An 11,820-nucleotide genomic window follows, 5' to 3' on the forward strand; every position below is an offset into this window, starting at 1 on the left:
GTGACGGAGTAGCCTGTCCACTAAAATCTAAATCAGGCCCAGAATACTAAACACCATGACAATACCGAATGACACACTGTACCATAGAAATAGACACCAATCCCTGTATGAGAATGGTAATCTTATGTGGGGCACCCTGATGCATTCAATGTGTATGTAAAAGCATTATGTAGTATTAGAACATTGGAATGTTGGGAGCTCCATTGAAAACAATGGAGTGCTCCGGGCTTATAATGGCTGGTATAAGCCTGGAGCTCCAACATTCCAATGCTTCTTTGTTCACAGCTCTGGCTGTGAACAAAGGCTTCAGGGAGCCTGAGGGGATTCCAATCCCCTCACGCTTCCAAAAGGCTTTGTTTTTTTCGTTACAACAATCTGTCCTCTAGTGACAGAATTTTCTAATAGCCTTATAGCCCTTCGTAGATGGGCTATACCGCTATTAAAGTCCCTCTCCCTTGTTAAAGGCCCTGGCCTTCGGCTCGGGGCCTTTAACGCTGGAGAGGGCCTTTAATAGCCAGTATAGCCCTCTACGGTGGGCTATAAGGCTATATTAAAATCAGGGCATTTGGCTAAACAGTTTACAATGGTTGTGAACACCTAGAGGCCGAATACGATGCTGGATGTACCCGAGTCCATTGGGCATTGTTCTGGAACTGTAACTGAACGACCTCCTGTCGTCGATTCCAGCCCAGGAATTAGGATGCGACTGAGCCCTCTTCACTCGCAATCCTATACTTTGCTATGGGAGCGTGCATTCCAAATGAACTGGATGCTCTCAAAGAAAAATGCTAAGGTGCAGTTCATCCCTCCACCCCGAGGCAGGCACCTCAAGGTTCCTTCCACTGGTTGCAGGGATCAACAGGGGGGCACCATAGGTGCACCCAAGGCCACCATTCGGCGGTTGTGCACCCGAGGGAGCCCTGCTAGGGGCCCTCAAAGGTGTTTCCCAATGCCTTCTTGAGCCAGAGAGGCCAGCACAAAAAGGCAGTGGGAAAGTGCCATCGTAATCCCTCAGTTGTTCATAAGACTGATTTGGATTCCCTTCTGAGCAAGCCCATCAAAATGGCTCGCTCAGAAGGGATTCCGAAGCAGTGACCCTGCCCGCATCGTAATCGGGCCCTAGTGTTTGTAAAGCAAAAACGTGAAGGAGAGAACATTGTCACCACAAGGCAGAAGGCTTATTTGTCACATTTCCATAGTTTCACCGTTGGTAGGATTGCAATCTATTGCCAATTATGTGAAAGTAAAACTAGGCAATTACGTTTATTTAAAGAGATACATATTAGAACTCATCCTCTTTTGAGCAATGAGAAGCTTTGGAAAAGGTCTTGAAACGTCTGGAACACCCCTGAAATGCGCAATTATGCACCTAATTTCCCTGTCTATTTTATCTACTGGAAACAATTATGGGCTCTTGATGTTAATCAATAAGCAAGTCTTTGACTAGCAGTACTTTATTTTTTCATCTTGTATAACCATATGCATATAGATACACAGCTAAATAGAAAAAGTGACTTAGCTACAATATGTTCTTGAATCACAAATATTCAATGTGCTGTTAAACTCAATAAATAAAGTATAGGCACACCAGATTAAGTTCAACATTCTCTCCATTGGAGAGAATAGCAAATAAGAACACACACTGGACGCAACAACCCTGTAAGAGCATTCACAGAATGGTGTGATAAAAGTTCCAGACGACAGTTGCATGCTCCTAGAGTATGTTATTACATAAGGGTTTTGCACACTTCAAATCTCAGATTACATTATTTATAAAGTAACGTTTAAGGCTAACATTTTAATGTGTTCTTGTATGTGACCTGCTGTGCTCTCACGTGACAGTAAAGAATAGTTATAATATGCACCACCATGATCTCTGTTCATTTGAAACATTAATATAGAAGACAGGGTTCTAGTTAATGTTTGACTGGATCAAAATGTGGTTATATATATATATATATTCACTGAAAAAACCATAGGTTATAGACCATATATAGTTAGGAATTAGCATTTACAAAACCTTGAAAATTCACTGAAAAAACCATAGGTTATAGACCATATATAGTTAGGAATTAGCATTTAGAAAACCTTATTTTACTCACACAAAACCATTGAAATTCCATATATAGTTAGTTGCACTAACTATATATCGCGCACCCGCAATCCACTGCTGATGATGTCACATATTACATCATTCATGACATGGTCAGTGACATCACTGATGACATCACTGATGACATCTCAAATGACATCACTGATGACATCATCTAGTGTCTGTGTGTTTTTGTAAAGTTTAAATACGTTTTACATATTGAAGAATGACTGGATGTATGGAAGACTGAGTGTGTGTGTGGCTGGCTGGGAGGTGTGTGACTCTGTGCATATCAATGTGTACTTGTATCAGTGATTGTATAAGAGAGTAAGTATGTGTTAGTATATGTGTGAAAAGTATGGTGTTCTGTGTTTAACTATAGATGAGGAAATCGAAGAGTGATTGATTCTTCACAGGACTGACTTGGTGTATGAGTGCATATGATAGTGTTCTAATAATAACTGACTGTATGTATGAGTAATTGTATGGGTGAATGAGTGAATGTGTGTGTAGACGTACGAATCAGTGAGTGCGTATGTAGTAACTGGTATTGGTGTGTCATGATGTCATCAGTGATGTCATTTGAGATGTCATCGGTGATGTCATTTCAGATGTCATTAGTGATGTCATCAGTGATGTCACTGAAGTATGGTGTTCTGTGTTTAACTGTATAGATGAAGAAATGGAAGTGTGATTGATTCTTTACAGGACTGACTTGGTGTGTGAGTAACTCCATGGATGAGTGGCAGTGTGTGACTGTCTGCATAGGTGTATGAGTGCATATGATAGTGTTGTAATAATAAGTGACTGTATGTATGAGTCATTGTATGGGTGAATGAGTGAATGTGTGTGTAGACGTAGGAATCAGTGAGTGCGTATGTAGTAACTGGTATTGGTGTGTCATGATGTCATCAGTGATGTCATTTGAGATGTCATCAGTGATGTCATCAGTGATGTCATTTGAGATGTCATCAGTGATGTCATCAGTGATGTCACTGACCATGTCATGAATGATGTAATATGTGACATCATCAGCAGTGGATTGCGGGTGCGCGTTATATAGTTAGTGCAACTAACTATATATGGAATTTCAATGGTTTTGTGTGAGTAAAATAAGGTTTTCTAAATGCTAATTCCTAACTATATATGGTCTATAACCTATGGTTTTTTCAGTGAATTTTCAAGGTTTTGTAAATGCTAATTCCTAACTATATATGGTCTATAACCTATGGTTTTTTCAGTGAATTTCATTGGTTTTTTAACAGCTAATATCTGTAGCTGTAATATGTATTCTTCTTTAAATCCAAAAATATATTTTATATGTTTATGAATAATTTTTTTTTTAAATATTTTTTTTTCTTCGTTCCCGCTTCGCGAATCGGGAAGCTTCCCGTTAGCTGACCTTGATGCCGCGAAATAGACCGCGAGCCGGTAAACGTTTCTTTACCGCAAGTGCCGCGTTAGAAAACAACATCGTGACGCCTCCCGTCCGCATGACGTTTCACGTTGTCGCGTGATACGTCATATGACGTGCTACGTTAGCGAACTGGTACGCGAAGCGAGTCGCAAAGCGCAGGTTTCTGGAAGCAAACCGGGAGGCCCTGCAAAGCGCTTAACGTAAACACAGCAAGTCATGTGACTTGGTAATAAGACTTTTCATTGGTTCATTTCACTTTTGGTTTCCTAATGATGTAAGACTAGGTCATATAATCTAAAATGAACACTTTTCATTGGTTGAGAACTATTGTTTTTCCCAAATGATGAAAATCCCTCCTTCTTTCCTCACTCTGACTTTCATCATTGTGAGAGAAAGACCCTTTGTGATCACTGAGCAATGGCTTCTTTAGTAGCTTTAGCTGGTGCTTCCCCACCACCTCCACCACATCCAAGGAAGAGTGGACCACCTGCTCAAGTTATAATTCAGCAAGAAGAGGAAGAAGAGGAAGACGAGGAAGAGCAGGAAGAGAGGCAGTTTTTGCCTGAGGAACCCAGGACGTCTCACCGGAAAGAAAACTTCATTTGGCAATTTTTTAAAATTCCCAAAGGTCAGAAAAAAGTAAATGCAAGATACGTAACTTGCCTTATATGTCAAGATAGACTGTCCAGAGGAACCGAGAAAAAATACAGTTTCGGAAACTACACAATGCATCGCCATATGACTAGGTGGCATCCTAACAACTACAGTGCTGCACAGTTTCGGAACGACCTAGATAATCTCCCTATTATGGCCAGAAGATCTGTTGTACCGGAAGTAACGGGACCAGAGGGCAGGGAGATGGTGCCAAATATACAAATGAGATTTGGTGAAGTAAAACACATCTGCGTATTTTGCGATGGATTCATTTGCTACGGAGAAAGAAGCATCACTCTGATCAACAGAGCTATTGACTATCATATGCAAGTTTGTACGAAACGCCCAAAATAATAAATACTTTTTTTTTGTTTTGTTGCTCCTGTTGAGCCCTTTACAATGAATCGTTTTCATTGCCCCCTCCAAGAAAAACCCCCAAAAATATAAAACTGTTCAGAAAAATTCAAAAAAAGTAAAAAAATGTTCTGAAAAATAATAAAAAAAATATAAAACAACAAAAACAATAAAAAAAAAGTTCTTTTCAGAACTACCTCCCCGTTATTAAAAAATTGGTACAATATTTGGAACTGTGCCAACCTCTATTTCTCTTAGTTCGCTTCCCAGTTCGCTCGCCGGTACGCGAACCGGAAGCGAACCAAAAACAGTAAGTATAAGGGAAGGAAACAGACACTTATGTTAAAAGAAAGACAGCTATAGGGGAGTAAACTAGAGATACTATTACCCGTAATCCACTGCTGATGATGTCACATATTACATCATTCATGACATGCTCAGTGACATCATCAGCAGAGGATTGCGGGTTTTTTGGCAACGTGCCTTATCCACGGTTTAATAACGCTGCCTTTTGCTTTATATAAGTTTTCAAATTGTATGAAATATATACCAATAGGTCGTTATGAACCTTTAGGTAGTGCTTTTCTTCATGAGGTCTGGTCGCTTCCATACACATACAGATGTTTCAAAGATGATCAAGAAGTTTATCTGAATGGAGAGGAATGCACTGAGACGCCAGATCATTCACTAATGTGTAGGCACATACAGTTACACGGTTCATGCAACAAACACCGACCAAATATGGCTTGCGTGTTGCAAGGCACGCCAGTTCCTGCTATCATCCCCACGTTCAAGTTGTTGGAAAATGGTAGTTATTTGATGCTCAATAATGAAGATTGTTCTGAGTTAATTAAAAGTATTCCTTTTATCGTAACAGTAAGTGAACGGGTTATTTGCTGCAGAAATGTTCTATTTCCTCCCACACATGAACATAGGGAGTTTTCAATCTGGCCACAAATACCAACCTTGGGAGAGATTTCAACGGCATGGCAAGAATAAGAGCTCTTTTGTCTCAGAGAGAGGTGGCCTTGAGTTCGGCCCGTGAAACTTTCGTGCTTCACATAGCGAACACCCGTACAGAGGTGCAGACCCTTTTCAATTCAGATTTGCCTTTCAATTTCAGCAAGATGGTTCGGACTATCTTTAACGCATCCTCCACAAAGGCCCTGGCGCACTTTTTTAAAGTTGTTACCAGTGGTCTCGTGACTTCATTTGAGAAAATCTTTGGAGTCATCCCTGCTTTCTTTCATTCTATTTTCTCCACTCTGCTTCGTGGATTGGCATTTTTACTTGCATTACCAGCGGACGCTTTGTGCTTTTTTACATTTTTAAATATGGATGTCCCTCCTATGCAACCTCCCACCCTGCAGCTGCTGACACTGTTCCGCAATCGCATGCTAGAATATTATGGCACAATGCCGTTGGCGATATTAAGCACGGCATATGGATTATCTTTTCGATTCTCCTACTTCACCTGTGTCCAGCCTGTATTTCACTGCCTGACCTGTGATTTCGATTGGGCCATTGATTTGTGTCTCTGCGGACCGGTTTCTCCTGATGTCGACTTTAATCAGCTGATGACTCCTATCATTACTCACGAGTTGGTTTGTCCTGGCGAAAGGATTATGGCTGTGGCATTGATGCATGGACTAATTGGTCCCTGGAATTTACTGGCGGCAGCACAGTCTTTCTTGGAACAGAGCTTTCTTGAAAACCCACCGAGCTGTCCTCTGATGGTGATAGAGGATCCGGTGCTGGGAGAGCACGTATGTTCTTTTCCGCTTTTAAATTGGATGGCTGAACTGTTTTCGGATGAAGACGGTGACTTCCTATTGGAGGCTGTTGCAGCTTATTTTGCATACACAGTTATGTCATAGACCTTTTTCATGTTTGATATGCTGAGTACTAGCATTTCATTGACAATTCATTGACTTATTTGTCAAGTTTTTATTATTTACCTTGCCTATTGGCTTAAGACTCGATAAAGTACTTGGCTGTTTTATTTTTCTTTAGCATTAAATTTTCCTAGTTTTTAATGCTTTACCTTGCGGACCGTCCACATATAAACTTGCAATCTGCTCTCATGAGATGGCACTTCTATTATCTTATTCAGTTCGTTTCCGGATCATGGGGATGTGTCATCTAGGTCCTGGATATCTTTACACCGTGTTAAGTTAGCATGGGCTCATTACCGGTTTAAACGCCATTTTTCCTTTTTTGCAACTTCTGCACACGACACTTAGTTGTTGCTTTAGCTTTCCACCTAGTAGTTCATCGTGGTTTACATGAGAATAATATGTTATTGCTCTACTATCTGCTTTGCTTGTTAAACTATATCTGTACAGCGAGTGCTAAAGTTTCAAGAACAACACGATACAGAATTGTTATGAGGTCTGATCTCCACGACTTCATACTCATAACATAAGTGCAACTTCTGCCAATTCTGGGCATGAGGCGGGTTTTATATTGCTTTGCCGAACACACATACACAACAGTTGATGCGGTTCACATGAAGAGAGAGCTGGTGTATGCTGATGTGATTCCTTCAAATCTAAGACACTAAAGTATGGGCACGCCCTAAACCAACACAAAGAGACCTTCTTAGCAAATAATATAATATGTGTATTAGGGAGGGTGAGATATAAGCAGCCGCGGGCCGTGGAGGGAGTTACGGTGAGGCAGGGAGGCGGGGAGGGGGAGAAGCAGGGTGGAGCCCTCTCTACCCTGCCCCTCCCCCTCCCCGCCTCCCTGCCCCACCGTAACTCCCTCCACGGCCCGCGGCTGCTTATAAGTGTTGCTAACTCTTATTCATTTACAGCATGTTAACATACTGTCACCATTCGCTTTTTATGTACTAGTAACTATGCTGGTAATTTTGCTACTGATAATATGTGTACTTGTATTCTCCACCCTGCTTCTCCCCCTCCCCGCCTCCCTGCCTCACCGTAACTCCCTCCACGGCCCGCGGCTGCTTATAAGTGTTGCTAACTCTTATTCATTTACAGCATGTTAACATACTATCACCATTCGCTTTTTATGTACTAGTAACTATGCTGGTAATTTTGCTACTGATAATATGTGTACTTGTATTATCTAAGATACTACGCCTGAGAAGACGGCATTAGTAAATAAACATTTCAAATACACGTGTTCTTCTTAACTCCATGTTCTGGTTTCTAAGAAATATATAACGACCGACTGTTCATGAGTTCCACGTATCCTGAGGTACTATAAGTTCATATTCTGGATTGTCTAAACATTGAGAGTTTGTTATATCCAATGTGACACTGTACCTAGCTTGCTAAGGAGTTTTTGATTACTAACGTGAGTTTTGGGACACCCTAATTCGCCGAGGTTCCAATCCTCTGTCCACAGTTCTGTGTGAGAACAGAAACCCTGCGACAGGGGCACCCCCGACCCTTGCTGGAGCTTCATCACACTTGCGATACAACTCCAGCAATGCGCCACCTTTACGGCACAGATACATCACGCATCTGTGCTGTTTTTGCCCCATGATGCGCCGCATTGTAAATGCAGCACACCATAGGTGACGGAACAGCGGCACAGAATGACTAACACATCCCTGGTGATGCGCCAGTCATCATAAATGTATCCCTATGCTTCTTATCTTGTTAGAGATGAACCGCCATATGTATCATCAAAGTTTTTTGCATTTCCTAAATAGCGAACTTTAAGGAATAAATAGCGATTCTTTACCATTCCTAGTTTGCGATTAGCTATTTGCTAATTACAAATTACCCATTCATTTCCTTCATTTCCATAGGGCGGTTGGACTCACTTTTAGCTCGAACGGCTGAATGGATTTCCACGAAACTTGGCAAAATTGTAGGGACTGGTAGCCCGATGTGCCTTTGCTATGTCTCAAGATATATGCTCCAGTGGTTTTTACGAAAATTAACTTTGAAAAATATATATTGGGCTACATTGGCCTATATATATGTTGGAGCCCAAATGTAGCCCAATGTAGCCCAATGAAGCCCAATGTAGCCCAATGTAGCCCAAAGATGGCTGCCAGACACACAAAAAAACAAATGTAGCCCAAATATCAGCCAGATGTAGCCCAACTATAGCCCAGTGACAGAATGACCAATCAGCTTCGCAAACCTCCGTTACGCGAAGCGGAGCGCTGTTACAGATATATATCTTTTTTTGAACGTTAATTTCTCAAAATCCACTGGAGCACATATATCGCTAATTGACTGCCTGGTGATTGTTCCCCTGTCCGAGGATTCAGCGCGACTGGAGTCGCTGACCACCTTGCCCTGCACAGCGGAACCGGCTGGGAGTTAGCCAAGACCTCGTGGCCGCAGAGGAGGGTGAGGCGCCGGCCCCGGGACTGCGAGGACCAGCATTCACCAACCCCAGCTGGTCCTCTTCCCGTGTGTAGCCGCGCCCCCTCCCAGTGCCGCGCCTCCAGCCGAGCCCCTTAACTTCTCGCGGCACCCGCTTCGCGGGTGCCACTCGCTAATTGACTGCCTGGTGATTGTTCCCCTGTCCGAGGATTCAGCGCGACTGGAGTCGCTGACCACCTTGCCCTGCACAGCGGAACCGGCTGGGAGTTAGCCAAGACCTCGTGGCCGCAGAGGAGGGTGAGGCGCCGGCCCCGGGACTGCGAGGACCAGCATTCACCAACCCCAGCTGGTCCTCTTCCCGTGTGTAGCCGCGCCCCCTCCCAGTGCCGCGCCTCCAGCCGAGCCCCTTAACTTCTCGCGGCACCCGCTTCGCGGGTGCCACTCGCTAATTGACTGCCTGGTGATTGTTCCCCTGTCCGAGGATTCAGCGCGACTGGAGTCGCTGACCACCTTGCCCTGCACAGCGGAACCGGCTGGGAGTTAGCCAAGACCTCGTGGCCGCAGAGGAGGGTGAGGCGCCGGCCCCGGGACTGCGAGGACCAGCATTCACCAACCCCAGCTGGTCCTCTTCCCGTGTGTAGCCGCGCCCCCTCCCAGTGCCGCGCCTCCAGCCGAGCCCCTTAACTTCTCGCGGCACCCGCTTCGCGGGTGCCACTCGCTAATTGACTGCCTGGTGATTGTTCCCCTGTCCGAGGATTCAGCGCGACTGGAGTCGCTGACCACCTTGCCCTGCACAGCGGAACCGGCTGGGAGTTAGCCAAGACCTCGTGGCCGCAGAGGAGGGTGAGGCGCCGGCCCCGGGACTGCGAGGACCAGCATTCACCAACCCCAGCTGGTCCTCTTCCCGTGTGTAGCCGCGCCCCCTCCCAGTGCCGCGCCTCCAGCCGAGCCCCTTAACTTCTCGCGGCACCCGCTTCGCGGGTGCCACTCGCTAATTGACTGCCTGGTGATTGTTCCCCTGTCCGAGGATTCAGCGCGACTGGAGTCGCTGACCACCTTGCCCTGCACAGCGGAACCGGCTGGGAGTTAGCCAAGACCTCGTGGCCGCAGAGGAGGGTGAGGCGCCGGCCCCGGGACTGCGAGGACCAGCATTCACCAACCCCAGCTGGTCCTCTTCCCGTGTGTAGCCGCGCCCCCTCCCAGTGCCACGCCTCCAATCACAGCCGCACCTCATAAACAGACCCAGGACACGCGCCTCGCGGGACGCGCGCGGGTCGGAGTCCGGGGCGAAGACCGGGCAAAGAGCGGGCCGTTTGAGGCCGTTCGAGAACGTGAGAGCCCGGTCCGGGCCACCCCCCTAACTTCAACTCTTTGGTCGTCTCAATACAGGTACTACCTACTTTCTGTTGACTTTCCTGCTATTGATAGCTAACACAAAAGAGCTGCCAACGTTTACCTATTGGATAATGACCACAAAAATGAATACAAGATCTACTAAGCTGAAAAAACCCAACAAGAAAGATATAGGAGAAACATTACTGGGCCCTATGGATGACTTCTTAGCCAAAGCGAACACATTTATCGACCAAAGCATAAGCTTAATCGAGAGGAGGGTCTCAACGGAACTTGAAATCGCACGTCGATCCTCACTGGGATTATTGGCAACTGCAAAAACCCCAGAAATTCAGCCAGCACCTAGTCAAATTGTGGCAAATGCAAATAGACTTAGCCTTCCAAATAATGTTGATCTTTCAGCAACACAAATTTCAGTGATTTTTTCAGAAAGTGATCTGGAAAAAACTCCTGATATTTTTCCAGACCCCACGCCGGAAGAAACAGAACAAATGAAAGGGAGGCGGGAGGGAGCTATAAGGAAAAGGAACGTAAGAAAATCCCCTGAGCACATCGTAAATACCAAAGTAGTTATTCACCCAATTTTGGTCGATGACACAAACTTTCCAACACTATCACAGCACTCTGCTCCCCCAACAATTAATCCTGTTATAGTACATCATCTACCACACGATTTACAAGATTCACTAATTTCAGAATCCGGAACCCCACAGAAACCAGGTAGGGAGCGGGAACTAGCGAGACTAATGAAGGAGATAGCTTCTCTCCTAAATTCTTACATTCGCCCGCTAGAATCCAGACTCATTAACATTGAGAGTCAAGTAACGAAAATCTTAGGCTCTCTAAAATTTACTCCCCCACAATCTCACCCAAAACCACCCCAATGTGCCCCGATTACTCTTCCCGTAACAAAAAAATCAGTCACCCTACCTGCCGCACAGACTAAAACGCAATCTATAACAACCTCTTCAAAAGTAGTTACCCTCCCGGATGTACAAAAACCAACTCCCAAGTCATTGATTAGTTCTCTACAAACTAATTCCCAATTAACCCCAACAGTAACTACCCCAACCACAATTCTACCTGTCCCTAGTACCCCTGCTGTAACAAACACAAACACAAACCCCCCAAATAGTGCCCCAGGAAGGCCGATAGATCAAAGACCTACCTTAAATATGCCACCTGAGGCATCTCCATACGTGGTAGTCATGACAGGGGTACCAGAACTTACAGGTGAGGGAATAGAGCCCAACTGGTCTCTACAGAATAAGGTTCAGCATTGGTTGAATACAAATCGCCCTGCGCCGCCCCACTGGAACAGCAAAATAGCCTCAGTTTGTCGGACCCCGTGGGTAGGCTATAGGAAAAAAACCCTTCGAGGTGATTGCGTTGTAGTTACGTTTGAGGATCCCAGTATGGTGGAATACCTCTGCTCCCGGGAATTTAATATCACCCCGGGAGGGATTGCAACTAGATCACTGTCCTACTTCTACCCAAAAAGGTACAACAATCATAACCACACCCGCCACACTGATAACTTTTGGCGTAACCCGATCCCGCAACCGTGGGAGCTAGAGGCTGTAGGACCAAGGATATCATCGCATCACGGATATAACGATGATTCTTGGTGGTTAGCA

This window comes from Lissotriton helveticus, chromosome 2_1 (genome assembly GCF_964261635.1).
Source record: "Lissotriton helveticus chromosome 2_1, aLisHel1.1, whole genome shotgun sequence".
Taxonomy (NCBI): domain Eukaryota; kingdom Metazoa; phylum Chordata; class Amphibia; order Caudata; family Salamandridae; genus Lissotriton; species Lissotriton helveticus.